This window comes from Oncorhynchus tshawytscha, unplaced genomic scaffold (genome assembly GCF_018296145.1).
Source record: "Oncorhynchus tshawytscha isolate Ot180627B unplaced genomic scaffold, Otsh_v2.0 Un_contig_5408_pilon_pilon, whole genome shotgun sequence".
Taxonomy (NCBI): Eukaryota; Metazoa; Chordata; class Actinopteri; order Salmoniformes; family Salmonidae; genus Oncorhynchus; species Oncorhynchus tshawytscha.
In genome coordinates this window covers 7,501-22,100 of record NW_024607289.1, presented here as the reverse complement: position 1 = coordinate 22,100, position 14,600 = coordinate 7,501, and the positions used below count along the sequence as shown (strand labels likewise).

Below are 14,600 nucleotides of genomic sequence, written 5' to 3'. Positions count from 1 at the left end.
CAGGTCACAAATATGGCTGCTGTGATGGCACACTGTGTTATTTCACCCAAAATTGGGTTTGTTTTAGAATTCTTTGTGGGTCTGTGTAATCTGAGGAAAATATGGGTCTCTAATATGGTCATACATTTGGCAGGAGGTTAGGAAGTGCAGCTTAGTTTCTACCTCATTTTGAAGGCAGTGTGCACATAGCCTGTCTTCTCTTGAGAGCCAGGTCTGCCTATGGGAGCCTCTCTCAATAGGCTATGCTCATGTGACCGATGTGAAATGGCTAGCTAGTTAGCGGTGGTGCGCGCTAAGAGCGTTTCGATCGGTGACGTCACTCTGAGACCTTGAAGTAGTGGTTTGTGGAGCGATGGGTAACGATGCTTCGAGGCTGCCTGTTGATGTGTGCAGAGGGTTCCTGGTTCGAGTCCAGGAAGGGCGAGGAGAGGGACGGAAGCTATACTGTTACACTCACTGAGTCTATATGTAGTCAAAGCTTTCCATAATTTTTGGTTCAGTTACAGTGGTCAGGTATTCTGCCAGTGTGTACTCTCTGTTTAGGACCAAATAGTGTGTCAAAACCGTCACTGTATATTTTCTTCCCCATAGCATGGTTCTTGTAATGCTTCTGACTGAGTAATGTGATATGGAGACACAGGTTATGCTTTTACAAGTGAACTGCATATCAGGCCAAGCATATTGTAATAACATTGACTGTATTAATAATATAATTATAAAATGGTCATTTAGAATTTAAGCTAGTTTCTAGAGAAACTTCAGCTAACCAATGTACGTAAGGGTGATTGATATCAATATCTCAGGCACCACTAATGTGCCATTGAGCAGGGCACTTCATCTTCTCCAGGGTCGCTTCCCTTCAGCTTACCGTGTGCTACTCCCAGCCTGGCCTGTGTTTATTTATAATAGATAAATCAAATATATACTATATTCTATGGTGGTTTACGTTTTTGGATTTTCAGCATACATTTATTAACAGTTCCCTCAAAGTGCTACTTTGATTTCATACCCAATGAATTGGTTAGTTTATTCACAATATTAAAACTTCCTGTTTTTCTCATAGCCAAACTAATTTTAGGGCGTTAAGTATTTTAATTGAAATTTAAAAACCTCAGAAATGTCCCTCTCAAGCAACTGGGAACTGTGATATTTAGACACAAATGTACATTTTCTCTGTTTTTACACACGCCTGCGCATCTATTTTTGCAGAACGGATATTAATTAATTTTGATTTTCCGGTTTCAGTCTTACTGAACCACCAAAATGGCGAAGATCGCCAAAACACACGAAGGTAAGATTATTTATTTACAACGTGTTTTAAAATACTATTATAACCTAATTTTACTTACGTCAGTTTCATAGTAAATATACGACAAAATGCATCTGTTTATAAGTCAGCTAACGTTATATGTCTTAGCTCTATTTTCATTCGTGACATGATGTTGACAATCTAGACGTAACGAGGCCGGGCGCATAATAGATAATGGCGTCCCTTCGCTACTAAGCTAGCTAACCTAGATAATACACAATTTCAATAAGCATGATTGCCTTAAAAAAATATATATATTAGTGTGCTCTTGATACTATTTATGGGAGGTTTGTGTAGATGTAGACATGCGTAACTTGCTATGATATTGATATGGCTACAGCGTCACATTGGTGTTGTAAAATCTACCTAGTTAAGATGGCGTTGAAGGTAATGCTAAAGAACTACATAACGTAATCCAACTAATCCTGCCGGATATTCTGTAAGTTGCTAGCTATGTGGTTTATCTAGCCGTTGGCAAGCTAAAATTGAAACTAATTTAGCAGGCCCTACTTGTCAACACAGCGCACGATTTGAGCATGGTAGTCAAGCTTAATAATTCGTTGCAATGGCATCTATTTTAGTTCATGTATAACCTGTCACTGCTGCTTATTCATTTACATTAATGTAAAATCGCATTTGATTTGGTAATATGCTTGACATCATTGGTGATGTTGTCAACATGCCCAGATGGTCAATGACTATTGTTCTTCCCCCAGACATCGAGGCCCAGATCCTGGAGATCCAGGGCATGAAAGCTGCCCTGGTGGGAGGAGGGAGGAGATCAGGGTGTGGGCCTGGACTCTACTGGATACTACGACCAGGAGATCTACGGTGGCAGCGATAGCCGCTCGCTGGATATGTCACCTCCATCGCGCCAATGAACAGGAGGATGTAAGTCCTGATGTCAAATCCTGTGATGTAAATGATGCATGTTTTCTTTGTAACTTGGGAAAGTGTTGCACGTCATCTGCTGTATGCAACACTGAAATCCTCTTTCTCTTCCTAGGGTCAGACATCAGCTATTCCACTGTCTGTTTTTTTATGGAGTTGGCTACACCAATATGTCTTGTTGTCCTCGAGCTGGGGAGAGTCTGCCTTAAATGGCTAGGCTTGACCAGACTCTTGTCTCTCTTATTTTCAGGATGATGAGGAGGACTCATCAACGAGTCTACTTGGACAGAAGAAACCGGGATATCACGCTCCGGTGGCTATACTCAATGCAATACCACAGTCAGATGAACAGGTTCGCAACACCATCTTCCTCTCTTCCTGTAGAATTCTACATTGGAGTTCAGAACTGACAAGAGTACCTTTACCAAATCTTAGTGCTAATGTTTTGGATTTGCATAATTATCCTGCTCATATCTTGTCATAGACACCATTTTTAGAATGGCTACTTATCAAACTCTGTAATGTTTACCATGATGACATGTATTGTAACATGCTGTGTTGTCTCTCCTCTCAGTACGACCCGTTCGCCGAACACCGGCCCGCTAAGATTGCAGAGCGTGAAGACGAGTACAAGGCCAGACGTCGACAGATGATCATCTCTCCGGAGCGTCTTGACCCCTTTGCAGACGGTAAATTTCACCCTCCATGTTCCCTCCATAGTGTCCTCCCCTGATATATGTTATGTGTAGTACTGTATCTGCCATGATCCCATGGATGCCTTTCAAGGGTTCCAACCCACCTCTTGCTGCTTAGCCCTTCGAGCACTGTGCACCTGCTTGCTCCCCAGACTAAGACCTTCCCTTGGTAATATTTTCTGCCCCGAGGGTGTCTTTTTTATCACTCATCATTTTGTCTCAATAAAATCTCTTTGCTTTTGGTGCAAACCTGGCAGATACAAGTTTTTTTTTTTTTTCCCGAAAATTAGAATAATTGTAAACTAATTAAGTTGTGCGAAGTTGTGGGAAATTCAACTTTTGCCAGTAAGTGGGTCCATATGTTTTAGGGAGAGGTGGTTAGGTGGTTGTTGTCTTGGTTACAGACTATTATACCTAATACTACATGGGTGGCAGGTCGCCTGTGAGTGTCTCGAAGGGTTAACAGACACATGTGGCTATCTATATCATGAACTGTTTAATTTAAAGAAAGGTATTGGGTAATGTGAGTAGCAACATGTTTTTAATTGTTTGTGATTTAATGCTTATCCTTGGGGTAATTCACCTGCTCATACAATGTGCTGCACCCTGCTGTACCCAGTAAGCGGTAACGCAATGACCCCATTACCGCACACACAAACCACCCCATCACGAGGCAGTCAGAAGCCAGAAATGTGCTGGCTGTCTGAAGCTTGGCTCCCAGTCAAGGAATGCCCCCAGATTGCCGACCCACCTGGGTACAGATCTGAGGCTTCAAAGTATTCCTGTGTAAAACAAGAACACTCGTAATAAGCAATGCTATTTTACCACCCTTTTTGTTCCAAGTGGCCCTTCCTTCTTCACTCCACTATAGTATCATTGTGCAGGTTTATGGTCAGTTACCACCACTGCAGGCTTGTCAGACTTCTAGGGGCTAGGGAAGTTCCATTAGAAGAGATGAGAACATAGTCGATTGTGAGACTCACACACAAACTATAGTGCAGTTGTCATCAACAATACTAGTGAGTTATGGTTTCAGATTTCAAGCCCATTTTAAATGGCATTTAGTCCAAGTCTGGTCAGGGATCTTAACTTGGGCTCCAGGGGTCTAAGTAGTAGAGTGGATTACAGTGACGGCCAAAGGGCTTTGTCTCCAGTAATTGTCCTGTCCCTTACCTCTCACAGGGCACGGAGCCGTCACTTACATATATTCACATTTCTCAAAGCTTAAACCTGGCTACAACTTGTTTGTCTTGCCAGCTTAAATGTATGTTTGTTCGTTAGAATGAACTGCATAGCCTGTCAGTAACCAAGGATGGCCTATTTCTCAGACTACAGCTTGACTAGCCATTAAGCTTTTGATTAACTAAACACATACCTTGTAGATTAAGTTTACAGTATGTTTATTTACATGTTGCAACAATTTATTTGTAATGCAACAATTTGCCTGTAGGGTCTGAGATTTAATTGGCCTTAGTGCCTCAATGTAGTCTGGGGGTAGGGCTGTATCAAACCTGCATGTAGACAGCTCTGTCATATACAAATATGTTGTGGAATTATATTTCTATTTCACATCTTTGTAAAATAGAAACATATCAAGAAATCTGTGTGCCGCAATTCCACAGGCCCATACTAACTGTCCTTAATTTCTCTCCTACAGCAGTACTGCTTTGCCAGTCCTGTACTGCAGTCTCTTAAGGGTGCAGCAACTCATCCTGTGTAGGTTATGGTGAACAGACAGAAGTGTGCGCTTGTCAGTTTTGTCAGGGTCCACTGGCTGGTTGTCTGTCTGGGTGGGGGAAAAGCAGCTATACCCCAACAAACCTCTACCCCAACAACCTTTTATTTTGTCTTCTACCAAAGACTTATTTTTATAGAATTAAATTGAAACCTCTGCCATTTTATGGTGGTCTTTTGCTTTAGATTTATCTTGTAATTCATAATATATATATATATTTTTTAAAACATTTTCTAAAAAGGAAGTCAAGATCTACATTTACGAAGTTGGAATAGCAGTGGACTCCAAGGTCAAACTAGCGACTGTTCAGTAGCATGTGGCCAGTTCCCCTGAAACTAAGGTATTGATCGTATGGATCTAAAAGTTGCCTCCACTGCCCCTCAGGTATACGTGTTACTACATATATATAGATATACTCTCCCTGCCCTGGGTTACATAAAGTAGCTACACATTTATCTCACAGAACATTCCTAGATTTGGTTTAAAAAATCTTGACTTCATTTTCTTAAAATGCTATCAGTAATTCGCACTCTGGGGGATATTTTATTTATTTTTACTTTGAAGTTTGAGCCCCAGGAGGATTTTTCTTTTGTGACGTAAATAAAACAAATCACAGGTGGTATGCTTATGTGTGTGAGTTCCAACCCTTTTCCAAAGTGTTACTAATGGTAAATAGACATTTTCTAGGCTTCTTTTCTGCCGGTTGAAGTCTGACTGCAGAAGGACCCTTGGCACTGAAAGTGTACGTATTCTGGAGAGCACAGCCCAGGACCCCTGCATCAGTGATGGCTTTATCCTCTCCTGTTATCTCCTTGAAAGAAAGACAAAACAACCTCCGCTGTTTCTCAATGTATCTGCCTGTTTTTTTTTTAGACAGCTATGTTTGTATGTAAGGCAAGCAAGAGAGACTGTCTGTATGTTGTGTATCTAGGGTTGTCTTGTTGTGATTCAGCTTAAGGAACTAAACCAGTAAATGTTTCCTAAAGAAAAGTGAGGGCCTAGCTGAGCTGGCTGTGTTGTTGTGCTTGCTGTGTGTGTTATGAAGCCGGGTCCTGGGGGCGTTTTCTAATCGGCTGCCCTGTGTCTTGTTGGTGCTCTTTCGCGCAGGGGCAAAACGCCGGACCCTAAGCTGCAGTCCAGGTCGTACATGGACGTCATGAAGGAGCAGCACCTGACCAAAGAGGAGGTAAGACAGACCACATAAACCCCCTTTGTGGTCCTCCAGTACCCCCGACAATACACATTTTTATTGTAATCCTGGATAAGCACACCTGATTCAACTTGTCAACTAATCAACAAGCCCTCAATGAACTGAAGGAGGTGTGTTTGTCTGGGACTACAATGAAAAGGTGTTCTGGTGGGGGTACTGGAGGACCAGGGTTGGTAAACACTGCTTTAGACCAAGGGCATGGCTTTGTCTTGAGGTTATGTTTCTGAGTGATGTGTGTCCATAAAGGATATAATTAAGCAATAAGGCCCGAGTGGGTGTGGTATATGGCCAATATACCATTGCTAATAGCTGTTCTTATGCACTGAGCTCCTGGATACAGCACTTAGTCGTGGTATATTGGCCATATCCCACAAACCCCTGAGGTGCCTTATTGCTTTTATAAATTGGTTACTAATGTAATTAGAAAAGTAAACATCACGTTCTGTCATACCTGTGGTATACAGTCTGATATACCATGGCTTTCAAACAATCAGTCTTCAGGGCTCCAACCACCCAGTTTATAATAAATTCACCCACACAATGAAATTGTGTCGTTCAGTGTGGTGTATCGTTGCCTACAATAGACTTAAGTCCTACAAATCTCACAGGAAACTTTCCCCTATTGTGTGTATCCTTTGGTTGGTGTTCTCACTGTCTCTTGCTTTCCCTCCATGCAGAAAGAGATCCGTCAGCAGATGGCAGAGAAGGCCAAAACAGGAGACCTGAAGGCTGTCAACGGCTCTGCTGCCTCCCAGGCTGCTGCTGCTGCTGCCGCCGCAAAGCGTAAACGCCGCTGGGACCAGACGGCCGAGAAACAGGACCAATCAGGAACCCCAGCAACGCCGGCACACCGAAGAAGATGTCCAGCTGGGACCAGGCCGATCAGGCTGCTGAGGTAAAACTTATTATCTTAGTTCATCAGATCCCGTTTGTATCCTTACAATTATTTTTTTTTTTTTGGTCGGGTGTTCGATCAGCAAATGATATAGAAGTGTTTTTGGGGCAGTTTATTTGCCTTGACTTAAAATGTGCCTTTTAAGATCCTAGTGGAACAAAGTAACTCAACCGTGCTTCTCCAGTTTACATTTCTGTACTGTGAGAACTCACTGAGCCCTTTATTCCTGGACACGCCCTACCACACATACAGCAGACCCCAGGACACACCCCTGGCCACACCCTCCAACAGCCGCTGGGACGAGACCCCGGAAGGAACAAGGGCAGTGAGACCCCAGGGGCCACCCCAGCTCCCGAATGTGGGACCCCACCCTAGCCACACCCCGGCTGGAGCAGCCACGCCAGGCAGAGGGGACACACCGGGACACACCACCCTGGACACGGGGAGCCACAGGCAGCGTGCGCAAAAACCGATGGGACGAAACCCCCAAGACGGAGAGGAGACCCCTGGTCATGGAAGTGGTTGGGCTGAGACCCCCGTACAGACAGAGGAGACGAGTCAGTGGGAGAGACCCCCACCCCGGGGCCAGTAAAAGGAAATCCCGTTGGGATGAGACCCCGCCAGCCAGATGGGCTCTTCCACACCACTGATGACCCCTGGGAAAACTCCTATCGGAACCCCTGCCATGAATATGGCCACTCCTTCTCCAGGTACTGTTAATCACCTAGCCTTCCTGTCAGGCCTTTGAAACCCATTTTAAATTCCTTAGAGGTAGAATATCATTTAACACTGATAACTGTTGGTGAATTGATATTATGTACTTGTTCATTTACTAGTAGTAGGAATAGAAGTAGTAGAATGTTCCACTAAGTCATGATACTGGGTTATTGAGGCATGTTTACATTATGCATGCATTTCCTATCCTGTCAGGTCACCTGATGAGCATGACCCCAGAGCAGCTGCAGGCCTGGCGTTGGGAGAGGGAGATAGACGAGAGGAACCGACCTCTCACAGACGATGAGCTGGATGCCATGTTCCCAGAAGGATACAAGGTACACACACTCACACACTCCCCAGAACATTGTCACATCAAATGCAGTATCTATATTAAGTGATTGAATGGTCTTCGGTGATGATACAATGACGAGTTGGAACGGGACACATTCTGTCTCTGGGGTCACTGGGCCAGGGTCACGTTCTGTGTCTCTGGGTTGGGATCCCCACAAGCAGCGTGTCTCTTCAGTTGAAGACATTGAGGCATTTGTCTGAGAAGGGCTCGATTCCAATACAGGGAAAGAGTGAATGGAACTGAAGTAAATAAAGTGAATCACTAAAGTATGATAAATGAACAGTACTAACGTTTCATCCCCTCACCTCCCTCCACAGGTCCTTCCCCCACCAGCAGGCTATGTGCCCATCCGTACCCCGGCCCGGAAGCTGTCTGCCACCCCCACCCCCATGGGGGGCATGACGGGCTTCCATATGCAGCAGGAGGACCGCTCCATGAAGCAGATCAACGACCAGCCCAGTGGGAACCTGCCCTTCCTCAAACCAGACGACATTCAGTACTTTGACAAACTGCTTGTTGAGGTAGATGAGTCCACTCTGAGCCCAGAGGAACAGAAGGAACGTAAGATCATGAAACTACTGCTGAAGATCAAGAACGGAACACCTCCCATGAGAAAGGTGAGACCAGATACCAACTGTCCTCATAGTCTTGACTAGTGGTCGACCGATTAAACGGAATGGCCGATTAATTCGGGCCGATTTCAACCATCAGAAATCGGTATTTTTGGGCGCCGATTTAAAAAAATAAAAATTGTATATTTTTTTATGCCTTTTTATTTAACTAGCCAAGTCAGTTAAGATCACAGTCTTATTTTCAATGGCGGCCTAGGAATGGTGGGTTAACTGCCTCGTTCAGGGGCAGAACGACAGATCTTCACCTTGTCAGCTCGGGGGATCCAATCTTGCAACCTTACAGTTAACTAGTCCAACGCAATAACGACCTGCCTCTCTCTCGTTGCACTCCACAAGGAGACTGCCTGTTACGCGAATGCAGTAAGCCAAGGTAAGTTGCTAGCTAGTGTCACGGTGCTGACTTTAGCCCAATACCTGCAGCAAAAGCCTCTACCCCGTCCTCTGGCTGGGCAGAGTACTTTAGCATTTTAGTTACTTCGGTGTAACAAGGGCCTAGCCGTGCGGCCCTACCAACCCTTCTATTTATTCGTAATGGCCCTTCGCGTGAGTTGGGTTTGTTCCTTCGTTCACATTGTCACTCCCTTATTTCCGGTCTAGTATGGGGCCTTGGATAGATGAGTACTTTATTACTTTATGTTTATAGATTCTTCCTATACTCCCTTACCTTGTCGTCTTCTCTTATATATCAATACCTAATATCTAATCTTCTGTTAGTTATTATGCTTGTCAGCTAGTAGTCACTTGGAAACTAGTATTGGTCTATGTTTTGACTCTCCTAAAAATATATTATTGTCCACACAATGAAATATTCTTTAGTGCAATCACTTTAACCTATAACCAGGGTCACTTTCTGTTCAGTGAGAGTGTCAAAGGCGTTTGCTCTCCAGATCGTTAATCTGGCCTAGTTGTCAAAGTTTCAAGCTTTTATTAAGTCACTCTGTTTTTTGTCTTATACACATCATTACAATTCAATGGTTATACAGTCATAATACATCAATAGTGCTCAATCAATCCTTAATACACTTTATACTAATGCCAGATAATATTGCAAAACTTTAAATTCATTAACACTTCTAACAATATTGACTAAATAGCAAAAAGAGTTCAATTACCTTAAATGCTCAGTCCCCTTGGTCACTTTCATGTAATTGGTATTCTCTCAGTAATAATGCTTGATTCTGAATTCTAATACCTTACTACTATTCACTTCCAACTCTGTGTATAGACTCAATATTACTATGACTGGTATTGGGCCGTTTCTTTACATTGCTAATCACTTCTGGACCTGATGTGTCACTGTGCGAATGCCGCTTTGTCTGTGATCAAGAGGTGTCTAGACCCCTGTGTTTCAGAGACTCAGTTTCGGCTTCACAGAGCTTAACCAGGTAGATTCAGTTAATGATCCAATTAATACTTAAGCAACATTTAACCAGTTCTTGAATATTGTTTAAGTCTGTCAAAGAGAGTATAGTGCAATAGTAAATTTACCTAATGATGATTCTCCATATGAAGTCTGTCTCATATGTCAGTGAGAATCATGGTTCTCTCATGATCTCTGTTCTCTTTATATACTTTTTTTTTATGCTGCACAATGATAGCTCTGTAAACTGCACAATGGGAAGTTCGCAAAGTGCTGGACCACACTGCGCAATGTTATGGTTTCTGTCAAGTGCACAGTGATAGCTCTCTTACATCATTCTGATTCACCCTTCTAAGTCTAAGTCACAGAGTACTGACGCCCATAGCTCTGCTTCCGTGGTCTGATGAGTAGATTACACTTGATGATACCAGCTGGTTGTTTCCACTGTTGGGTGTGGTGTTTCAAGTCTCAGCTGAGAGAAGTCTATGATTGGTATCTCCTCTGTCTCCCCCTGGTGTCCATTATCAGTAGGTGTAGTCCATGGTTCCATGAGGTCCCATGGATGTCCTGTAGCAGAGTTGTCTTCCCATGTAGAGGGAGTGTGCAGATCCCTTTTGGTTTTTGTCACACTAGCATTAAACTTATCTTATAAAAAACAATCAATCATAATCACTAGTTAACTACACATGGTTGATGATATTACTAGATATTATCTAGCGTGTCCTGCGTTGCATATAATCTGACTGAGCATACAAGTATCTGACTGAGCGGTGGTAGGCAGAAGCAGGCGCGTAAACATTCATTCAAACAGCACTTTCATGCGTTTTGCCAGCAGCTCTTCATTTTGCGACAAGCATTGCTCTGTTTATGACTTCAAGCCTATCAACTCGAGATGAGGCTGGTGTAACCGAAGTGAAATGGCTAGCTAGTTAGCGCGCGCTAATAGCGTTTCAAACGTCACTCGCTCTGAGACTTCTAGTAGTTGTTCCCCTTGCTCTGCATGGGTAACGCTGCTTCGATGGTGGCTGTTGTCATTGTGTTGCTGGTTCAAGCCCAGGGAGGAGCGATGAGAGGGACGGAAGCTATACTGTTACACTGGCAATACTATAAGAACATCTAATAGTCAAGGGTTAATGAAATACAAATGGTATAGAGGGAAATAGTCCTAGAATTCCTATAATAACTACACCTTAACTTCTTACCTGGGAATATTGAAGACTCGTGTTAAAAGGAACCACCAGCTTTCATATGTTCTCATGTTCTGAGCAAGGAACTTAAACGTTAGCTTTCTTACATGGCACATATTGCACTTTTACTTTCTTCTTCAACACTTTGTTTTTGCATTATTTAAACCAAATTAAACATGTTTCAATATTTACTTGAGGCTAAATTGATTTAATGATTTATGATTAAGATGATTTTATGTATTATATTAAGTTAAAATAAGTGTTCATTCAGTATTTTTGTAATTGTCATTATTACAAATAAAATATTGGTATTGGCTTTTTTGGTCCTCCAATAATCGGTATCGGCGTTGAAAAATCATCATCGGTCGACCTCTAGTCTTGACCACAGAATTTAATGGAACATTTCCCTGACCAAGATGGCTGCCATTATCAGCACAATCTGATTTAGGAAGGTTTGACATAGGCCTATCTAGTGTTACTTTTCATCTCTATAGACTTAGCTCCATCTTCCTTTTTGTGTATAACTCTCACCACTGAAAAGTCAACCGTCCAGTCTAACCCCTTGCGTCCCTTCTCAGGCTGCCCTGCGTCAGATCACAGACAAGGCAAGGGAGTTTGGAGCAGGGCCCCTGTTCAACCAGATCCTGCCCCTGCTCATGTCTCCTACTCTGGAGGACCAGGAGCGCCACCTGCTGGTCAAGGTCATAGACCGCATCCTCTACAAGCTAGATGACCTGGTCCGCCCATATGTACACAAGGTGGGTCGTCACGTGTGAGAGCGAGGGACTCACTGACTCGGTTTGCAATATGTCTCCTGTGCCGAGATTGGCCCTCACTAATTGACTCTCTGTTCCCCAGATCCTGGTGGTGATTGAGCCCCTGCTGATTGATGAAGATTACTATGCCAGAGTGGAGGGCAGAGAGATCATCTCTAATTTGGCCAAGGTGAGCCCCACTTCCAGCCCTATAATGTACTCACACACCCACCACAGTTGGGTCGTATGCCTGTTGGACCGGTCCTTGGTCAGATCAGGGCTGGTACTTCGTTAGATGAAAACCCAGCAGGAGAACTAGCCAGTCTGACATCCAGTTCATTTCTGTTCTCACCTTGTTGGTCACATCCCTAAAGCAAGTAGCAAATACATTTTGACCTGAAATCACATTAGAAAAGTATACTTAGGATGTCTATGCAAGCACTATCATAAACACCTATTCATCTTAGTTGATCTCTTACCCTCCCTTCCTCCCTCCCCCTCTAGGCTGCCGGCCTGGCCACTATGATCTCCACCATGAGACCTGATATTGACAACATGGATGAATACGTCAGAAATACAACAGCAAGGGCTTTTGCTGTCGTAGCGTCCGCTCTGGGTATCCCCTCCCTCTTGCCCTTCCTCAAAGCTGTGTGTAAGAGCAAGAAGTCTTGGCAGGCCCGCCACACGGGCATCAAGATTGTCCAGCAGATCGCCATCCTCATGGGCTGTGCCATCCTGCCCCATCTGAGGAGTCTGGTGGAGATCATCGAGCATGGTGAGGGACCACTGCCTGAGGATGCTATTGGACCTGAGGGGGTAGATTAGTTTTTAGTTATAGTACATAACTAATGTACTATTACATTAGTTGTGCCATCCTGCCTACCACCATATTTAGTAATGACTAGTATATTTGACTCAAGTAGATTAGTTTTCTAGTATCTAGGGTGCGAGGGATGACATTTCAAGTTTATTTTAAAGTGCATCGTTGGTCACAATACACTTTACAAAGAAGGATAACATATATGATGATCTGACCCCGCCGTGTCTGCCCCCTCAGGTCTGGTGGATGAGCAGCAGAAGGTGCGGACCATCAGTGCCCTGGCCATCGCCGCCCTGGCGGAGGCTGCCACGCCCTACGGTATCGAGTCCTTTGACTCCGTACTCAAACCTCTGTGGAAGGGTATCCGACAGCACAGAGGAAAGGTGAGGACACATTGCTTTGTCACATGCCTGCGAATCATTCTCGCCTGTTGGACTGGTCCGTGGTCAGATCAGAGCTAGTACTCCACTAGATGGACACCAACAAGAGACCTGGCAGATCTGACATGCAGTTCACCTCTGTTCTCACCCTGCACCTGTTGATTACATTCCTAAAACAGGTTAATACAAACTAGTTTACTTGACATCACAATACAACTTCTTTTCAGGATCTCGCCTGTACAGGTGTTTCCCCTATATTCATTCAATAGTGGCCGCCACCCCCCAAAATAAGATGTACATTATAATACAAATTATAGAAGCAAAAATGTTTGGGGCGTTTTTAGTGTGAGCTAAAACGTTATGTTTGAGTCACTCAGATGGCATGAGAACATGGCATAAGCCATGGAAAAAGGTGTAGAATTGCAGCAAACTATCTTTAAAACGGCAAAATTGTCTGGATACAGTAACGGAGTTAACTCTCACCTCTCCCCTCTGGGTCCCAGGGTCTGGCTGCGTTCCTGAAGGCCATTGGCTACCTGATCCCTCTAATGGATGCTGAGTACGCTAACTACTACACCAGAGAGGTCATGCTGATCCTCATCAGAGAGTTCCAGTCCCCTGATGAGGAGATGAAGAAGATCGTGCTCAAGGTGAGGGAGCCTGCGCGCGCGTGTGTGTGTGTGTGTGTGTGTGTGTGTGTGTGTGTGTGTGTGTGTGTGTGTGTGTGTGTGTGTGTGTGTGTGTGTGTGTGTGTGTGTGTGTGTGTGTGTGTGTTCGACTCATTCTCACTTGTTCGACCTATCAGATCAGAGCTTGTACTCCACTAGATGGACACCAACATGAGAGCTGGCAGATCTGACATCCAGTTCACTTCTGTTCTCACCCTGCACCTGTTGGTTACATTTCCAGAACGAAAATAAGTTACACATGCTACGTATTACACTTCAAAGTGAATTGGTGTGTGGCCTGTTTCTAACCCCCATTGTCCCCCCTCTCTTCCAGGTGGTGAAACAGTGTTGTGGTACTGACGGTGTGGAGGCCAACTACATCAAGACAGAGATCCTGCCTCCTTCTTCAAGCACTTCTGGCAGCACAGGATGGCCCTGGACAGACGCAACTACAGACAGGTAGGTACAGACGCAGCTCAAACAGGAACGACTCCATGCATATCCCTTATGCTGACTGGCTTGATTACAGATCTAAACTAAAACTAAATGTTTAACCAATCATAAATCAGTTGTAGTCAATTTTATGACAATAAAATCTCTATATATTTTTAGCCTCAATGGGATAAACTGGTAAAATACAAAGAATTACAATAACTCACTAACATTTAGAATCCGGTCGTAGCTGATTCGTGTCTGGTGTTTTTTGGGTCTGTGAGCTAACCTCTTCCCTGTATGTCTGCCCATCTTCTAGCTGGTGGACACCACAGTGGAGCTGGCCAATAAGGTGGGAGCAGCAGAGATCATCTCTCGTATTGTAGATGACCTGAAGGACGAGGCAGAGCAGTACAGGAAGATGGTGATGGAGACCATAGAGAAGATCATGGGGAACCTGGGAGCTGCTGACATCGACCACAAGCTGGAGGAGCAGCTGATCGACGGCATCCTGTACGCCTTCCAGGAACAGACCACTGAGGTGACACCCGGGGGGGGGGCA

General features: G+C 44.1%; 1 non-coding gene and 1 pseudogene across 1 annotated transcript; both read left to right on the top strand.

Annotated features, from left to right (window-relative positions):
• Positions 1-1,263: 1,263 nt before the first annotated feature.
• Positions 1,264-14,600, top strand: part of LOC121842431 — a 14,733-nt pseudogene continuing 1,396 nt past the window's right edge.
• On the top strand, positions 7,860-8,009 carry LOC121842432. Its single transcript, XR_006081106.1, has one exon. It is a non-coding gene; the product is annotated as a small nucleolar RNA SNORD15 (small nucleolar RNA).